The sequence below is a fragment of the Balaenoptera borealis genome, assembly GCF_965194805.1.
Source record: "Balaenoptera borealis genome assembly, chromosome: 20".
Lineage (NCBI taxonomy): Eukaryota > Metazoa > Chordata > Mammalia > Artiodactyla > Balaenopteridae > Balaenoptera > Balaenoptera borealis.
In genome coordinates this window covers 61,205,461-61,223,409 of record NC_138879.1, presented here as the reverse complement: position 1 = coordinate 61,223,409, position 17,949 = coordinate 61,205,461, and the positions used below count along the sequence as shown (strand labels likewise).

General features: G+C 53.3%; 1 long non-coding RNA gene across 2 annotated transcripts in view; it reads right to left on the bottom strand.

The window, feature by feature from the left end:
* The window catches only part of LOC309619019, a 41,757-nt gene extending 28,907 nt beyond the window's left edge, over positions 1-12,850 (bottom strand). For both annotated transcript variants that reach the window (XR_014238714.1, XR_014238715.1), the window contains exon 1: positions 10,625-12,850. This is a non-coding gene — a long non-coding RNA (uncharacterized lncRNA). The remainder of the gene's footprint in view (positions 1-10,624) is intronic.
* Between the last annotated feature and the right edge of the window lie 5,099 nt (positions 12,851-17,949).

Here is a 17,949-nt window from a genome sequence, read left to right as displayed (position 1 = left end):
AGCTCCACCTCAGATCATCAGGTGTTAGATTCTCCTAAGGAGTGTGCAACCTAGATCCCTCGCACGTGCAGTTCACAGTAGGGTTTGTGCTCCTATGAGAATCTAATGCCAACGCTGATTTGACAGGAGGCAGAGCTCAGGCGGTAATGTGAGCGATTGGGAGCGGATGTAAACACAGACAAAGCTTCGCTCACTCGCCCACCACTCACCTCCTGCTATGTGGCCCGGTTCCCAACAGGCCACAAACCGGTACCGGTCCATGGTCCGGGGGTTGTGGACCCGTGTTGTAACAAATTCAATAAAGACTTTAAAAACAGTCCACACCAAACAAATCTTAAAAAAAAAAAAAAAGGAAGCAAATCCTGCTACAACATGGGTGAATCTCGAGGACATTATGCTAAATGAAATTAAGCCAATCACAAAAATACAAATATCATACTTGTACTCAGAGATAGGAAGCAGAAAGGCAGATGCCGGGGCCTGGGGCGGGGGTTGAGGGGTTGTTTTATGCTGGGGACAGAGTTCAGCTTCGCAACATGAAAAGAGTTCCGGGGACTGGTTGCGTGACAAGTGAATGTACTGAGCAGGAATGAACTCAAAAATGCACTTAAAAGTGGTTAAGATACTCAACATTACGTTACATGTATTTTACCACAATTTTAAAGCTTTTAAATGATACGTGGGATATACATATACAGAAGGGTACATAAAATGACTGTCCAGGTTAAACCAGAATGCAAGGATGAGCCCCCGTGGGCCCAAACCATCTGAAGAAATAGAGACCCATAGTCCCTGTGAAGCCCTGAGCATCCCTGCCTGATTTCACCCCATCCCTTAGAAGAAACCACCCTTTAGACGCTGTGTTCACCACGTCCTTGCTTTCCTTTACACTTTTGCCAGGCATGTTCTTAAACAACAGACAGTTCAGCTTTGTTCAGTTATAACCTCTGCATAACTAAAATAAATAAAGCAAATGCGATATCTCTTCTGACACTTCTTTTTCTCCTGGTTATTTTTGGGGTAGGCATTTTTATTACCATTATTTGTTAAACTTGCATTCGTGTCATAGACTCTTTGGTATGTCTCATAGGTTTCACAGTTAAAAATAAATACATACAGTGCTAAATGTAAAGATTGGAGTTCTTAAAAAAAATAAATAAGGGAATCTAGGTAACTGTTTTTATAATCCTCAGCTGAGGAAGGACTTTCCAAGCATCACACCAAAGACAGAGCCCCAAAGGAATAGGCCGACATGCCGGATGACAAAACAGTTAAAAACGTCTGTGGATAAAATATGCCCGAAGCAGAGTCATAACGGCAAAACAAAAACTGTGAAAAGTATTCACAACGTAAGGCAGAAGAGATTAACATCACCACTATGTGAAGGGCCCTTCCAAATCAGCTAAGAAAAGATGAACACGCTCTCACACTGCTGGTCTTGATAGAAGTTGGTCCCACGGTTTAAGAAGGCGATACGCATTGATATATACCAAAAGTCGAAAGAAAAGTTTAGACCCTTTAACCTAGTAATCCCACTTTTAGGAATTTTTGCCTTAGAAAATAACCAGAGATGTGTACCAACATCACATAGAGGTCCTTCACAACCATATCTGTAATGAGGAAAAATGCAAGTGCCCTAAATGCTAAACAACAGGGGATGGTTTGAATTATCAAAGCCATTGAAATCCTATTTCAGGGAAATATTGCTGATATATGAGTTAACTTTAGAAGCAGGTTATGCTCTGATAGACGGCTGATTGGGAAACAATGTGGTGCAGCCGCTTTGGAACACAGCCTGGCAGCTTCTTCTAGGGTCAAATATGCATTTGCCACACCACCCAGCAATTCTACCCTTAGGTATTTACCCACGAGAAAGGAAAACACAACCACACAAAACTTGGGCACAAATGTTCATAACAGCTTTCCTCCCAGCAGCCCAAACTGGAAGGAACCCAGTTGCCTGTCCGCTGGGGAGCAGTCACGCAAACTGTGGAGGGCTGCTTGGCAACAAAAAGGAACAGACTTTCGGGTAAATCTCAAAAGCACCACGTTAAGTGAATGAAGCTAGACATAACAGGCCACATACAGTGGGATTCCATTTACACAGCATTCTGGAAAAGGCAAAACCACAGTGTCAGGAAACTAACCAGTGTTTGCCAGGAGCCGGGGGTGGGACAGGAGGTCGACTGCCAGTTGGTCAGAGAGAATTTCGGGACCGAAGGAAGTGCTGTTCCTTACCTTGATCGAGGCGGCGATTATACAGCTGCCGACACTTATCCATCTCATCAGGGTGTCACTTAAAATTGGTGGATTTTATTATCTATAAATTATGCCTCAATAAAGCAGACTGTTAACAGCCTTTTTGGAAAGAATGTTATAAAATAACATGGCTGGGGACTTCCCTGGTGGCGCAGCAGTTAAGAATCCGCCTGCCAGTGCAGGGGACACGGGTTCGAGCCCGGGTCCGAGAAGATCCCACATGCTGCGGAGCAACTAAGCCCGTGCGCCACAACTACTGAGCCTGCGCTCTAGAGCCCGCGAGCCACAACTACTGAAGCCCGCGCGCCTAGAGCCCATGCTCTGCAACAAGAAAAGCCACTGCCATGAGTAAGCCCACACACCGCAACAAAGAGTAGCCCCCACTCACTGCAACCAGAGAAAGCCCGCGTGCAGCAGCGAAGACCCAACAACAAAGACCCGATGCAGCCAAAAATAATTAATTGATTAACTAAAAAAAATAACATGGTTGGTAGGGCCTCAATTTTGTGTGAAAAAAAAGCAGTACACATCTGTGTTGGTTAGGACAGACTAGGATACGCTGGGTGACAAAACCCCACAGTCTTGGTGGGTGGGCCAAACTGCGCTTCTCAAACTCACGTCCCAGCCTAGAACAAGCTGGCGGATGGCCGCGGCTGCTCTCCGCTGCGCGCTGACTACAGCTGGTGTCCGGGCAGCCTCCACCGTCTCGTTCAGGACCTGCAGGGTTTCTGTCCAAAAGGCGGAGGAGAGAGGCGCACCAGCTCCCACCCGTGTCATCCTGAAACTAACACGTGTCACGTCTGCTCAGAGCCCGTGGGCGAAGCAAGTCACGTGGCCCCAACCCAATGGCCAGGGAGACCGGAAACACGGGCCTCCAGGGAACGCTTGTGGCCTCTGCTGTAATCCTCCGAACACGCCTGCTCCCTCCTTCCTACACAGAGACCACACCCCTCGTCCCGTCCAGCACGGCCTCCAGCTCAGAGCAAGGGATCTCTGGGGACGTGCAGTGGCCACTGTCTGGGCGGCCCCTCTTACTCCAGAGCCTCGTGAACTAAAACAGTGGGTTATCGACCCTCTCCACACGCACACACAAGATACAGGCATCAGACAACAACAGTAAGGTTCCCATTTGGAGCCCATCAAGACACTCCCAAGTTCAAAGCCACCAGGCACACTTTGTGCAGCCCCGTCTTGAGGCGTTAAGCCCTGAGCCCTCTCTGCGCCGCAAGCCGCGTCCTTGTGGCCCCTCGCTCTGCCTTTTGGGGTGCTCCTCTTTCTCTCCTATCTCGTTTCCCTTCTTGGCCGCATCCGGAGTGACTTTCCTCACTGCTCAGCCCTCTCCCCGTCTCCAGGGAGGGTGAAAGTCCCCAGGCCACCTCATCCCATTTCAAGTCTCCAGCCACCGAGGCTTCTGCGGGCCAGGCATGGGATTTCATTGGAATTCCACTCCCTTTGGAAACCTAGCAGGTTCTGACCTACTCGCCTCAGGTCTGCCCCACGTGCCAGTGACTACACCTGAACTTCTTCTTCACAAGAAAACAATTCTCACCTACACAATTTCACTTTATCATCTATGGGCCTCTTTCTCTAGTTACTGGTTGAATCTATCTGAAACAGAGCTGGGAAAGCCAACTCCTCACTCTAACATTTACCCAGCAAGAGATGTTGCTGGGTTTCTGGCCCAAAGCCTTTTTAAACCCCACTTGACTGTCAGGAACCAGGAGGCCCCCGAGTGTCCCAGCCCTGCTCTGTCCTGAACCTCTGACTCACCCCAACACCTTTCCATTCCTTCTGAGCTGATTTCCTTCCTGTAACCCTTGCCAAATGCAGCTGAGGGCAGCAAAGAAACATTACCAACCCCTTCTTTTCCAACTTCTCCCCGGGAACTAGGAACTCAGGAGCCGTTCCGTGCACCTTCCCAACCCTCAAAGGAGGCTGGTCTGCAAATGGTTTGCCTCTGCGGACGCGGCTCTGTCTTTCCAGCCCCGGATGTCGGTGTCCTGGCCGCCTGGCCACACTCAGCTAGGCCGGCGCCCCCCGCCACGGGTCTGCAGTGCCAGCATTTCTCCTCCGTGCTGGTTTCTCTGTGAGTTAGAACAGGGAAGGCTGTGGAATGAGCCCTAGAGTTCAAAGGCTTCCCACTCTAAAAGTTCACTGTTGGCTCCCACGTGGTCTGGTGTGGCCTGATGGGGGGTCCGGGCCCTCCCGACGCAGCTCTGCCTCCCAAGAAGAACACAGCAGTGACGGAGGTGGAGAGACCGTGTACGCAGCCTGGGAACCGGGGGGGCTCGCCGCACACGCCCAGGTGTGTGTGCTTGTAAGCGGGCAATGTATGAAGGAGCTACGGCGGGCCTGCAACTCTCAACACAAACTAAACTCCCTTCCAGGGCAGGGCCCTACACTGAGAAGGAGGTGCTGAGAACAGAGTCCAAAATGGGCAGAACAGACACAAGAGGGGCCAAAAACTAGAACTGAAAGGTGCGGGAGTGGGGAGAGCAGTAAGAAAGGAAGGGATGGAGGGAGGGAGGAAGGAGGGAATACAAGACCATTTTTTTTAACGTTTCATGAAAACAGCAGAAAAGGAAACTAAAGATTATGACGCTGACCCAGTCCTCCTCTTGAAAGTTCCGAAAGGCATTTCAGATAAAAATGAACAACAGAAAAGATTACGGTTAAGTCCCATACCAAGTTACTGGAGAAATGAGAAAACTAAGCAGTGCCCCTACGGATAATGAAGGCGTTCCAGAGACACACACCACAGACCACAGCCAGAAACAAACAAAAGAACGTATCCTAAAATTTTTGCATGAGTCAACAAAAAAAGTAAGAAAAGATACAAAAAAATAACAAATCAACATGAGAAGACCTCAGAAAAGATGTGCTAGAACTGAGGAAAGAATTAGGAAGAAAAGAAAAAAACGCATTTCAGAACGACAACTGCAGTAGAAGGAGTACAACACAACGAAACACTATGAGATAATGCCTAAGAGAATCAGAAGTTAGAATGGAGGGACATCTTTAAACAATAAAAAAATGGGAGAGAGAAGTAGGATTCAAGAGAAAGTGACTACGTAGAGAGCAGGCAAAGATCTAACGTGTATAACACCAGTCACGAAGAAGGAGTCCAAGTGTTTAGTCAAACGCTGAACACTGTAATTAAAAAAAAGAAAAAAACTTTCCTGAAATATACAAAAACTTGAAACAGCATCGGGTATCTGGAAAAACTGATCCAGAATAGCCAACAGAGAGACATATTCTACAACATATTCTACGGCTGCCTTTGGGAATTCAGGCAAAAAATACTGAAGTCACTTCCAGGAAAATCAGGTTGTCGTCAGACTCTCCGACATGAGCCCTTCCTGCCAGAAGCCCCAGGGGCACATCTAGACACCAAGGGCAGGAGCAGAGTGGGGCAGGTCCAGCCAAACTGACTTTCAAGTACAAAGGTCGTAAACAGTTATCAACAGGCAAGAACTCCAGGACGTTATTTCCACATGCCCTCTGAGGACCCACCAGAAAACAGGTCTCAAACAACCAAGACAACCAGAGAAACATAATCCTAAGGTCTGACTGTGAGTACTAAATGGGTAGAACACATGGGAACTTACACAGTTAAGACCAGTGATGGACACACCAGATAGAGTATATTTGAGGGAAAGTGGGAAGAACATGGAAAAAACAGAATAAGCTTACTGACTGCCTTGTAGTTAAAGTCTGAGAGTAAAAGGATATTAATTCAAATCAGATGCTGTGCGCAGAGGATTGTAGCAAGTTTCAATATCGCTCATAGTAGGAAACCAACAGACAAATAAAAGAGAGGACCAATATTGCATACAGATATTACTGTAAAAGTAACAGTTGCAACAAAAATAGGAACCTTTCCTAAGTACCAAAAAGATAAAGTCCAGTGAGAGAGAGAGAAAATCAAAACCACACTGAAAGACAAATTGTTTAAAAGTCTTGCACAGGTAGGTATAAATGTAACATAAAACACCATGCAGAACTGAGGCTAAACATATTGATCGATCGGTCTTAACTCACCTATTAATAGAAAACAGATTTTCAGGTTGGCTGAGAAAGGAAGCCCCACAGCTGGAGTGACCGCCAGAGCCCGCCATCCAGGGAAAGTGAGGCGGAGGGAGCGGCTGTGCCGTAGGGGGGGACGCACGCGGTAGGTGTCAGCTCGTGTTCCAATGTTCGAAGCTCGGGGGAGAGAGTTCCGATGACCTATTGCCCCACCGCCACCCCATGGCTGGCTCAGACGATCAGTTCACTGTGTAAACGATTTCGTGGTCAGGAGCCCAGGCGGGCCTGCCGCGTGGGTCCTCTTCCACGCGGCGTTGACGGATGTCCCTCACTGGCATCCAGCTGGAGGGCAGGCTGGCCTGGAGGCTGGGCTCGCGGGGACTCAGGACTCGTGTGTCTACACCTGGCTCTCCAGCACAGGGTCTCCGCGGAGCGCGGCTCTGCGGCGTGTACACCCAGCCCTGCGGGCCCCCAGCGCCTGTCAGCCACACGCTGCCGGTGGCTGGAGCAGGCCCAAGTTCCCCAGAGTCAAGGCGGGGACAGAGACCACACTTCTCAATGAGACGTGTGTCCAAGAACTCGTAGTTGTGTTTCACAACTACAATGGCCACCAAGGATAAACCATTTTTTTTAATGGTTACATACAGGGGAGAGACCCTCAATAAGGGTGATTATCACAATCAGCTGAAACACATAAAATATCTTTAAATCCATGTGTTCCTAATTGTTTTTTTAATCCCTACCTGATCACCACTGGAAGACCAACTTAATCAGAAAACTGTTACAGGGACAAGGCAAGCATATATCCTGCCTTTCCTCTATAAAACTGCACCACTTGGGGCTTCCCTGGTGGCGCAGTGGTTGAGTGTCTGCCTGTCAATGCAGGGGACACGGGTTCGAGCCCTGGTCTGGGAGGATCCCACATGCCGCGGAGCAACTGGGCCCGTGAGCCACAACTACTGAGCCTGCGCGTCTGGAGCCTGTGCTCCGCAACAAGAGAGGCCGCGATAGTGAGAGGCCTGCGCACCGCGATGAAGAGTGGCCCCCGCTTGCCACAACTAGAGAAAGCTCTCGCACAGAAATGAAGACCTAGCACAGCCATAAATAAATAAATAAATTTTTTTAAAAAATTTTTAAAAAAAACTGCACCACCAGGTAGCCAAACACTGGGGAGGGCAACTTTCTCTCCAAGAAACATTTCAGCTAACAAATGAGGCAGGAATGGTAGAATTAGAATGTCACCAGTTTGCAACCACTAATAAAGTAGTGAATCCAGGCGCTGAGAATCAGCTGCTAACACAGCAGAGACGGTAGGACGCCACGCCTCCCACTGGGGGAATATAGCTTCCCCAACAAGTAAGTTACAAGGAAGAAAACAGGGGCTGAGCCTTTAGATGAAAGATACTTGGGAGCTACATCAGGCAGTGTGACATGGGGACCTTTTTCAGGTCCTGATTCAAACCATGTTTTGTTCATTTTGACATTTAGCAGACAATTGTAAAATTAGACTGGATATTTGCTGATATTAAGGAATGGTTGTTACATATGAAGTTCTAAACAATGATATTGTCTTTTAAGTCATAACCTTTCAGAAATACACTCTGAAATATTTGTGGATGAAACTACACAATGTCTGGGATGAACAGGACGACTGTCCCAACAATTTGGGAGGGAAAAAGTGGCGAGGGCAGAGATGAGACCAGACTGGTGTGTGCTGATCACCGTTGAAACAGGGTGCTGGGTGCCTGAAGGCTCATTACTCAACCTAATGTTGTATACGTTTGACCCTTTCATAATAAAAGCTTTATGTATGTAAATTTTTGCACAATAAAAACTTATATATAGAAAAAAAGGCTGGAAGGATATAAATCAAAATACTAGCTGTACACCTTAAACTCACACAATGTTCTATGTCAATTGTATCTCAGTGAAAATGAATTCTAAAAAATGCTAGCCATAAATACTTCTGGCAGATGGGATTATAGATAAATTTTCTTTTTAAATTGCTCAATATCTTCTAAAATTTCTACAATGAACACATAGCACTTTAAAAATCTGGTAAAGAAAGATTAAACCAAACTGGCTCCCTCTCCCCGGGGCTCTGCAGGCGGGTGGGCCCCTTGGCAAGACCCAGCCAGGAAGCCATTTGGCTGCCCAAGCCGTGCCCTTACAGGCAAATGTGGTTCCCTCCGCCTCACTTCTCTTCTGGGAATCGTGCCTGGGGAAAGCATCTAAACCCGAAACGCCAGCCGACCTGCCTGCTCGAGGGTGTCCACGTCGGCGCAGTTACTGGGGTGAAAGCTTCGCGTTGGGGGCCACATCCCGCGACAGGGGTCGTGTCGGCGAAGCACGGACATCATGGCGATGGACCGCTGGGCTGCCACCAAAACGGAAATTGGTGGACTTAACGCTGGGTGCACCGAGGATGCACGTCTGTACGTCTGTCAGGAGTCCAGTTTTGCAAACATACGTGGAAAATGAGCAGAGCCCTTATCAGCTTCATGGGACACGCCGTGAGTATGAAGCGTGTTAAGATGCCCTGACCCTGGCCCCTCATGGGGAATCGGCTTTCCCTGAGATCCTCCAGAAGCCCTCAAACCCAGCCTGCTCTGGCCTGTGTCTCTCACATCCCCAGGTCAGCTTTGTCTTTTGCAACTCTCCCCTCTGCCCGCGGACAAGCCCCGCCCAGGCTGCAGTAGGGCACACTTCCACCCAAGAGTGGACGCTGGTGGGTTACACAGGGAGGGGCCCCTCCCACAGGCCACTCCTCCTGGCCCCCTCCTGTCTCTGCCTGCCCAGCCCCAGCTGCACCGCACAAGCCCTAACCTCCCCTGCACCCACAGGCCCTCCCGAACAGGAGCCCCTTTACTGCCACAGAAACCTAAGCATATTTCCTTAAACAGAGACCATTATCTCTGAAGGAAGAATTTTGTTCCAGCTTTAGAGTAATATTCTGTCCTCCTTACGTGTGCTGAGAATAAACAGACTTCTCCCATTTCTATCCCCCTCTTCCCAGGCCATAGAGCCCCTGAAGCTTAGGTGGGTGCTGGGCTGCCTGTATGGACTACAGTTCCCAGCCTCCCTTGCAGCGTGGTGACCATGTGACTGAAACAGGATGTGAGCCAACGATGCGTGTGCCTTTCAAGGGAAGGGATGTGCCACCTCTCCACCTCTCCCGCCGTCCTGCCGCCCAGTACGTGGGCTGGTGCCGGGGACCATCTCGGGTCATGTGGATGACGGCATCAAACACCCAGGACTGAAGGAACCTAGGCCCTGCTCCATGAAACGGCCCTTTTGCTACAGACCACTGACCCTCAAACTGTTACAGGAGAGAGAGATGATCGTCTATCTGGTTTAAACCAACATTAGCTTGGTTTTGTTGGTGTTTTTAATAAGCCGCCAAACCTCGATCCTAACCAATAAACTCGCCTGATTAAAATGCCCCCAAGGCACCCAGTGCCAGCAGGCTGCCTAGTCAGATTCTCCCAGAAGCAGAACCTGAGGCAAGGATTCAGGTGCCCGAGCTTCAGGAAGGAAGTTCTCCCAGCAGAATCCAGTACGGAGCAAGGGGAACAGGAGAGAGCAGCAGAAGCCCACCAAGGGTGCACTTCTGTCCTGGCCATGGCCCGACCCCAGGGAGCTCTGCAGTGGCCATCACACCTCTGAGTTTGTGCTGCTCCAGGCAAGGGGCTGGGCTCTCCCGCTGCAGCAGCTGGGCTGGAGGTGCCCAGGGAGGCAGGTGTCAACCCCCAGGCGTGCCAGCTGTTCAGGGCAATGCAGCTCCGGGGGCCTGAGGGCCACTCTCTGAAGCAGGTCTGAGGCGTGAGTGGCCAGCTGCCAGGCCCAGAACAGTGGGGGGGACCAGGTATGAGGTTCCCTTGCAGGCTCTGGCAAGGCGCCGACAGGGCTCCACACACAGAAGGAAACCCCCCAGACCTTTTGCGATTCCCATCCTGTCCGCCTCTCCACCCTCCTCACACTGTGGCCCCAGACGAGGTAACGGCCCCACAGACACCTCCCTGGGACCCTCAGCCAAGAGTGCTGGCAGATGCCACGACACCGGGGATTTGGTTGCCCAGTAAGCCATGCTGGCGTTTGCCCTGAAAAGGCAACAAGTCCCAGCACAGAGAGAATCAGAGAGGCGCAGCGACTTGCCCATGGCCACACAGCTGAAGTGGAGGGACTGAGGTGGGTGGGCCAGGGGAGGGGCAGTGTAACAGAAAAGCCCTGAGAGAACCCGGGAGAAGTTGACCCCAGAGTCTGTGCAGAGCCAGGAGAGCTGATGGGGAGGGGACAGCGCCGCGGGAGGATCCCTGTAATGACTGCAGGTGTCACTTACCGAGCACATCTACGGACTGAAAACCTGACCTCGGTTAGCGCCTGCGTCCCCACCCTCATTCGCAGAGGTGCTCCCTCTCAGGTAGCAGACACTGAGGAGGATTTAGGTGCAAGAAAATCCTGGGAAATGCCCACAGGAAAGCGAGACAGGGCGTGTTCTCAACACAGTTCCCCTGAGCGCCTGGAGCTGCATCCAGCTGGGGCAGCTGGGGGCCGTGCGGGCCCTAGAAAGCTCGGGGGCAGGCGCTGCGGCGGCGGCCGCGCCGGCACCGGCACCAAGGCGGGGTCTGCGAGGCGGGGCCGGGACCTGTGGGCGGGGCCGGGCGTGGGCGGGGCCTGGCACCGGGGCGGGCCGGGGCGCGGCCGGGTAGCAGGGGCGGAGCCTGGGGCCGGGGCGGGGCCGACACTCCTGCACCAGCTGAGACTCGTACTTTCTTCTTCACAGAGGCGAGGGGCTTCCTGTGGCCCCTCTGGCCCTGGGCACAAAAATCCTTCCACTCCTTCCAGCACTTTCTCCCTCTAAGTTCTAGAAATAGCAGGAATTCCCTGGCGGTCCAGTGGTTAGGACTCCGCGCTTTTACTGCCAAGGGCCCTGGTTCCATCCCTCGCCTGGGAACTAAGATGCCACAAGCCCAGCAGCCAATAAATGAATAAATAAAGCATGCCAATGTTTGAGACCTGTGTGCCTTCTTTATCTGAACAACTTCAAGAATTGAGTGACGTAGAGCTTTTCATTTGAACATTGGCATTTTATCTACTCACTTGATTAACCCACTCTGGGGGAGGAAGGTCACTGTCTTCAAACACCTGAGAGGGGAGGAGCAGCAAAGTGCCAGATCCCACCCGGATGGAGTCAGCCCTGGGGGACTGGACAGCCACTCACTCCCCTGCCCTTCGGGCCAGGCTTGCTGGATTTGGATCCCAGGTCTTCCCCCTACCAGCTGTGTGATCTTGGACAGTTGCCTAGCTTCTCTGTGCTTTGGTTTCTCCATCTGTAAAATGGGAAAGGTAACAGAAGCCACCTCCTAGGGGTTCAATGCATAACTCCTGCAAAGAGCATGGGTTGGGGATGAGCCTGGCACAGAACGAGTGCTGGAAACATGCTGACCAACCTCTGGTTCAAGGCAGCAGATCCGGTGTGGGAAGCAGACTCGGACATGGACATGGCCACCTGTGTGACTGGGGCTGGATGGAGGCAAGCAGGGGGCTGGGGGGAACCCTGCAAAGGAGGTGACCAGTACCTGTAGAAGTGAGTTTTGAGGGATGAGTAGGAGTTCACCAGCAAAAAAGGGGGGTGTAGGGGATATGTGTGTTGGGATGGGGTGGCTCTCCAGCACCCAAACCCCTTCTTAGCTGGGAGGGATCCTTCTGTGTACAGCCCCCAGTGGGCAGGGTCCTATTTCCCATTGCAGAAGCTGAAAGGGCCAGACTTTGGTCTGGTCAGGAGGCCACTCCTGCCTGGGACTTTGAAGCTTAATATCTGGGGCAATGGTGACACGGGAGTCCTGACCATATTGGCCTTGATGCCCAGGCCCCTGTAGCCCCCTTAGCCCCTGAAAGTTCTCTTGTCCGCTCTGTAAGCCCTGAGACTGAGCCAAGAAATGCCCCCCTTTACTTATGGCGGACAGAGTTGCTTTGTGTTGCTCGCAGCCAAGAACTCTGTAGGGAAATCCTGGCAGAAAGACCAGATAAGCAAGAAATGGAAGGGAGCGATTGCATGAGTGATCCTGGCCCCCAGGCCCTGCTCCCGAGCCCTGCCCTCCTCCCCCAAGCTTCCCTTATTGAGACCATCGCGATCACACGGGGGCAGGCTGGATGGGGGTCGGCCTCTCCGATCCATTTCACAACCAACAACGCTGAACCCTGAGAAAAGTGGTGACTTGCTGAAGGTCGCCCACAGAGGGTTAGATGCTGGCCAGGCTCTGCCCTTGTTCCAGTCAGGGGCTCCAGCACCCCGAGATGGGCAGGTCCGTCCCCACCTGCCACAGCAGGCTGAAATCCTACAGTCCCAAGGAAAGACCTTGAGACCAAGGTTTAAAAGGCAAGCCCATCTCGGCCACAGCCGTACATCCTAGGGGCACAAGGAGGAAGGAAGCTTTGTTTTAAAGGCAACTGTGAGGCGGAGAATGAATTTGGAGCCGTGGAATACAGTGACTGAAGCTCATGATTCACACTCTGGGCCTGGCCCAAGGGGTGGCCCAGGAACTGGAGGGACAGGTTCATGAACTGGGCACCTACCGTGTGCCAGGATCGTGATGGGCCTTGCGCACTCCAGCATTTCGTGGAAGCCACCTGCTATCCTGTAAGGTCAGCATTAGTACCCTCAATGTGCAGAAGAGGACACTGAGTCTGAGAGACGCTATGATGTCTTCAAGGTCACACTGCCTGGGGTGACAGAGCCAGGCTCAGGGCTGTCTGACCCAAGAGCTGGGGGTGGGAGGCATGGAACAGGGCTTGGAAGGCAAAAAGACATGAGGACATTTCAGAAAGGTGATCCTCTCGTTATTGTTGTTCTTCACGTAAATCCAGTTGCATCTCTCCCCTGCCTAAAACCCTACCACGACTTCCCTTACCCCCTGAAAATAAAGTCCAGAGTCTTTGCCATGGCTCTGCGTGATCTGCCCCCCACCCGATTCTCTTCGGTGGCACCACGTCCCCTCCCACCCCAGGGCCTTTACACAGGCTGTTCCTGATCTGCTCTCTCCACCCCTCACCTACATGATTCCCAGTCCTCCTGCCGCTGCCCTACCCGCTCACTGGGAGTCTTGTGAGGCTGTGGGCCGCCCCCCAAGACAAGCACCCAGTAAGGGCTCCCCCCACCTCGTGTGTCTCCTTTTCACCCCACTGAGCACAGATTATAATCCTCTGAGCCGTGCATTTTCAAGGGAGGCAAAATTTGGTTCTTGGGGGACTGAAAAAATAGATGTTACAATTATTTGTGGCCCCACATGACAAAATCTCATTCATTAGTATTGTATCTCTCATTAGGGAGAAATTAAATAATTTACTTAATTAAATTGAGTTACTCAATTGTAATCAAGTTTAATTAAATGATTTAATTTAATAAGTCAATGTTTCTCCTTAGGGAATGATAATGGGAAAAAAAAGTGGGAAACGTTGCTGTAAGCATTTATGAGTTTGCTTATGCTCTGTCTGATGCCCTCTGAGCTCAAGGAGGGTAGGCCAGGTCTGCCTAGGTCCTGCTATAGCTCCAGTTTGAGAACGCTGCTGGCACACAGTAGGTGCTCAGGTAACACCTTCCATGTGCCAAGCCCTGCAGAGAATAATCCAGACAAGGCTCTGCCGTAGAAAGGTGGTGCTGGGCCTCCCCTCCCTGGATTCCGTGGGCAACAGGGAGCCATGGAGGGTTCGGGAGCCAGGAAAGGAGAACTTCTTGGGCTGGTGCATCCCCAACCAGAGCTGGCAGCTGCTGCTGCCTCCCAAGCCTCTCGCCACCCAAGTCCCGCCACCAGGCCAGCCCAGGACAGAAATAGAGCAGCCCACGTCTTCTGCAAGGCTGGAGCGGGTGGATGCAGCTAAACGCAGCTCGGCAGGTGGCTCACTCAGGGTGGGAGTTGGGGGTAGGGCAGGACTCCTGGGTTACTGGCGCACTCTCTGGTGGGGCTCAGGCAAGCCTGGACCCTCACAGAGGCTTTGTGGCCTCCAGGAGAGCCTGACCGCCCTGGGCCTGAGGATGAACGAGCTACACTAAAAATAGCACAGCTGATGTATATATAGACCCTCCCACTTGGTTTCCAAAAGGATCCAAAACGGCTTTCACAAGAGGCAAAGAAATGAACATTTAGAGCGTGCCAGAGTTTACACATGAGGCTCCCACGTCACAAGCCTCGGGGAGTAGAACCAGGACAAGAAGAATCTCAGATCCCTCCAAGAAGCACGTCTGAATGAGAATGAGCTCCCCATCAGAGGAGGTGTGCAAGCAGAGGCCTCAGCCCCTGGCGGGGGTGTGAGTGGGGAGGGATCCCTGCAACGGATAGAGGCTTGGCCAGATGCTAAGTCCCTGCTGGGAGAGAAGAGGGCACCAGCCCCGCTTTCTCAGCCACTGCCCCTGCCCACAAAGCAGTCAGGGATGCAGCCGGAGGTAGGGCTGGTGGTAGGAGCCAGGTGCTGGCCCCTTCCCCTTTTCCTGAGCCAGAGTTATCCCTACGGACTTGAAAACTGGAGCAAGGGTGGGGGGATGGGTGGGTAAGCCTTACCGCTCCCAGGACTGCTGTGCTGACATCCGCAGTGACGCAGGCAGCCCTGCCTCAGACCCCGACGTGGTCCCAGCTTTGGTGCTGCTCGCCGTGTGGTCTTGAGCTCATCGCTTCCCTTCTCTGACGCACAGCGTCCCCGTTCAGTACAACCAGGGGGTTGCCTGGGTCCTAGAGAGCCCTCCTGGGACCCACAGCCCCAAATAAATAGAACTGCAGTGCCCACCCCCACCCCCAGCCCAAGCCTTCGCACAGATCTGGCAGGGCCCTGCTCCCTGGGCCCCATTGCATTGGTTCTGGGATCGTTCTTGGGGCCGGAGGGCACCTGCCCTGCACTTGCCCTGTTTCCTCTGTCATTGCCTGACCCTCGTCCATGCCAGGCTCTGAGCAAGACAGACCATCTCAGCCCTAGAAGAGCTCCCAGTCTAGTGAGGGAGCTGCCCAGCAGACAGGAGTGTGAATAAATAGGTTGAGGAAAATACAGCAGGGCAAAGGGACAGAGAGAGACAGGGTGGTCAGGGAGGCCTCACTGAGGAGATGGCATCTCTGAGGGGGTGAGCAGAGGTGTCCCGAGCCAGCCAGGAGGATGTCTTGGGGGAGAGCGTTCTGGGCAGTAGAGGACAGCTAGTGCAAAGGACCTGAGGCAGGTGAGCACGGCACGGCTGCAGCACAGGGAGCAAGGGAGAGTGTGGGCAGGGGAGGGGGGTGGGGTGGGAGGGCTGGCTGGTGGGGGCCATGGGGAGGCTTGGACACAGGGAGGCGGGAGCCACAGCAGGGCTCTGAGGAGAGGGGAGGCCGAGCTGGTGTCTAACAAGCAAAGCTGCCTTTCCTGGCCTCCAGAAGGGAGTTCGCCAAATTCTCCCTCAGAGGCCACCTCCTGCTCCCAACCAGGCCCAGATGCTGTATTTTTAAAGCTGGCGATTGAGGAGGCTCTCGTGGCTGTAACTGAAACAGAAAGTCCAGGAACCTCCACCATCTGTCTGTCAGTCCAGAGAGACTCATTCACCCCAGGTCTGGGATAGGCCCCTGCCTGCCCATCTGGTCCCTGTGCCCATGACCGCCACCCCACAGCCTAGGGACAGGGAAGGGGGCCCTGCCACTTGGGGCAATCACGGGCTGAATAAACTGTCAAGGGCCTGGGCACCAGCATGTGCTTTGTAAATGTCAGTGACCTGCACACTGGCTTCTCCCACTCGGATGCCTGGACACCCTGTGTAAAAGCTGAAGCGTCCCCTAAATAGTACCTGAACCTGTAAACAACCGTGTTTGCACTAATGCCAAGAGGAAATCTACAAACGCTAACGTTCTAATATGGCCAGGGCTTGGCAAACTGGGAACCACTTGCTGAGCTATAAAGCGCCTCATAATCCTGCGGAGGCCCTGTGCACGATAAATTACTTTGTAAGCTGTGTTTTGTAAACAGCTCTGGGCTTTGTAAACCGCAAAGTCCTTTGGACACTGCAGATGACTTGCCAGCTGTAGAGCGCTGTGCGCCCAGGAGAACGTGAGTCAGGAGTCGCCTTCCCTCGGCCCCGGGCTCCCCTCCGGGCCTCCACGCTGAGGACGGACGCGCGCGGGCCGCCGCCTGGGCTCCGGTCCGGGGCGCAGAGCTGGGCGGCGAGGGTCCCCCCGACCCCTTCCCCGCAACCCAGACACCGCCCTCTCCAAGCCCAAGCGCGGGTGGGGCTGGGGGCGGGCGCTCCGGGGCCGCGGGGTCGAAGCCCGGGCTCTGCCGCCTCCTGGTGGCCGCGGAGGGAGGAAGGACCGGGGCCGCGGCCGGGACTTGGGTCGGCTGGTCCTGCGCGCGCGCGCGGAGGACACGGGTGCGTGCGTGCGTGCGTTCGTGGGCGTGTGTGTGTGAGGCCGTGTGTGCACACGGAGCCACATTCGCACGCAGGGCGATCCGCCCACGCACACATCCACGCGCGCACCTTCAGGACTCACGCCCTCATCCTTTCGTGTGTTCATTCACTAGTGTTTTCATTGAACACAGGTTGAGCGCTCCCCGGATGCGGGCACTGAGCACACGATGGTGGCGGGTCCGATCGGCCCAGATAAATCAGAGAGAGGTTAGTACACCGATGGGACCAGGTGCCGGGCCTCCCTGGGGAAGTGACAGGGGAGACAGGAACCGGTGAGCAGGGGGCCACAAGGAGATGGGGAGGAGCGTTCCACGCAGAGGCCACAATCAGTGCAAAGGCCCCGAGGTGAGAACAGCCTTCACGTGGGAAGGAGGTTGGGGCTGTTAAATGCTGTGCCAGGGAGGGTTCTAGGCAGAGGCTGTCCCAGACTGAGGCTACCTGGGGACGAGAATCGGACTCTGCCTCTGGCTGAACTGAGGCTGGGAGGACTCGTGGACGAGGCAGAGGGGAGATGGACCCCAGAGGGATCCGTGTCTCCTTGTGGGAACACACCCATTTCCCTTGGAGGACTAGCAAGGCTAGTCCTCAGACCTTGGGATGTAGGGAGGCTGACTCTTCCTGTGTTGGGTCCTTTTAGCCTGAGATGGGCTTGGGGATGAGCATATGATGCTTCCTAGCTGAGAAGAGCCAGCCCTGGGACTTCAGTGGGAGCTCTGGGCCCCTCTGCTAAGCTGGTGGGAGCCACTGAGTCCTGACATGGCCCCATGTGGGGAGTGTGTAACTGAGACAGAGAAAACAGCTAAGGCAGACTTAAGTTCCACAGGATATTAACCTGGCTCCTGGATCCCACTATGCCTGAAGCCAGACACAGTTCTGCTTACATGAGCAATTAAATCCCCTTCTGCTTCAGTCTGATGGAAGAGGGCTTCTACCCGATTCTGCCCCAGCCCAGGCCCCAAGGATGACAGAGCAAGACCGGATCCTGCCACGGATGCCTTCCTCCAGCTGCCCCACTCCCTCCGTAGGGGCTACTACCTGTCTCCAAGCCTGTTTCTCCATCTCACAAGCCATGTGGCTTCGGGCAAGTGACTTCGGCTCTCTGGGCCTGTTTTCTCACCTGTGAGCTGGGAATAATGACATTACCCCTCAGTGAGGTGACGGCCCAGGCCCAGGTGCTGCACCTGGCAATGAACTCGTCAGTGCCCGGGGGACAGGTGGCCCCTCAGGGGACTGGGCTTGTGTTGCCGCTC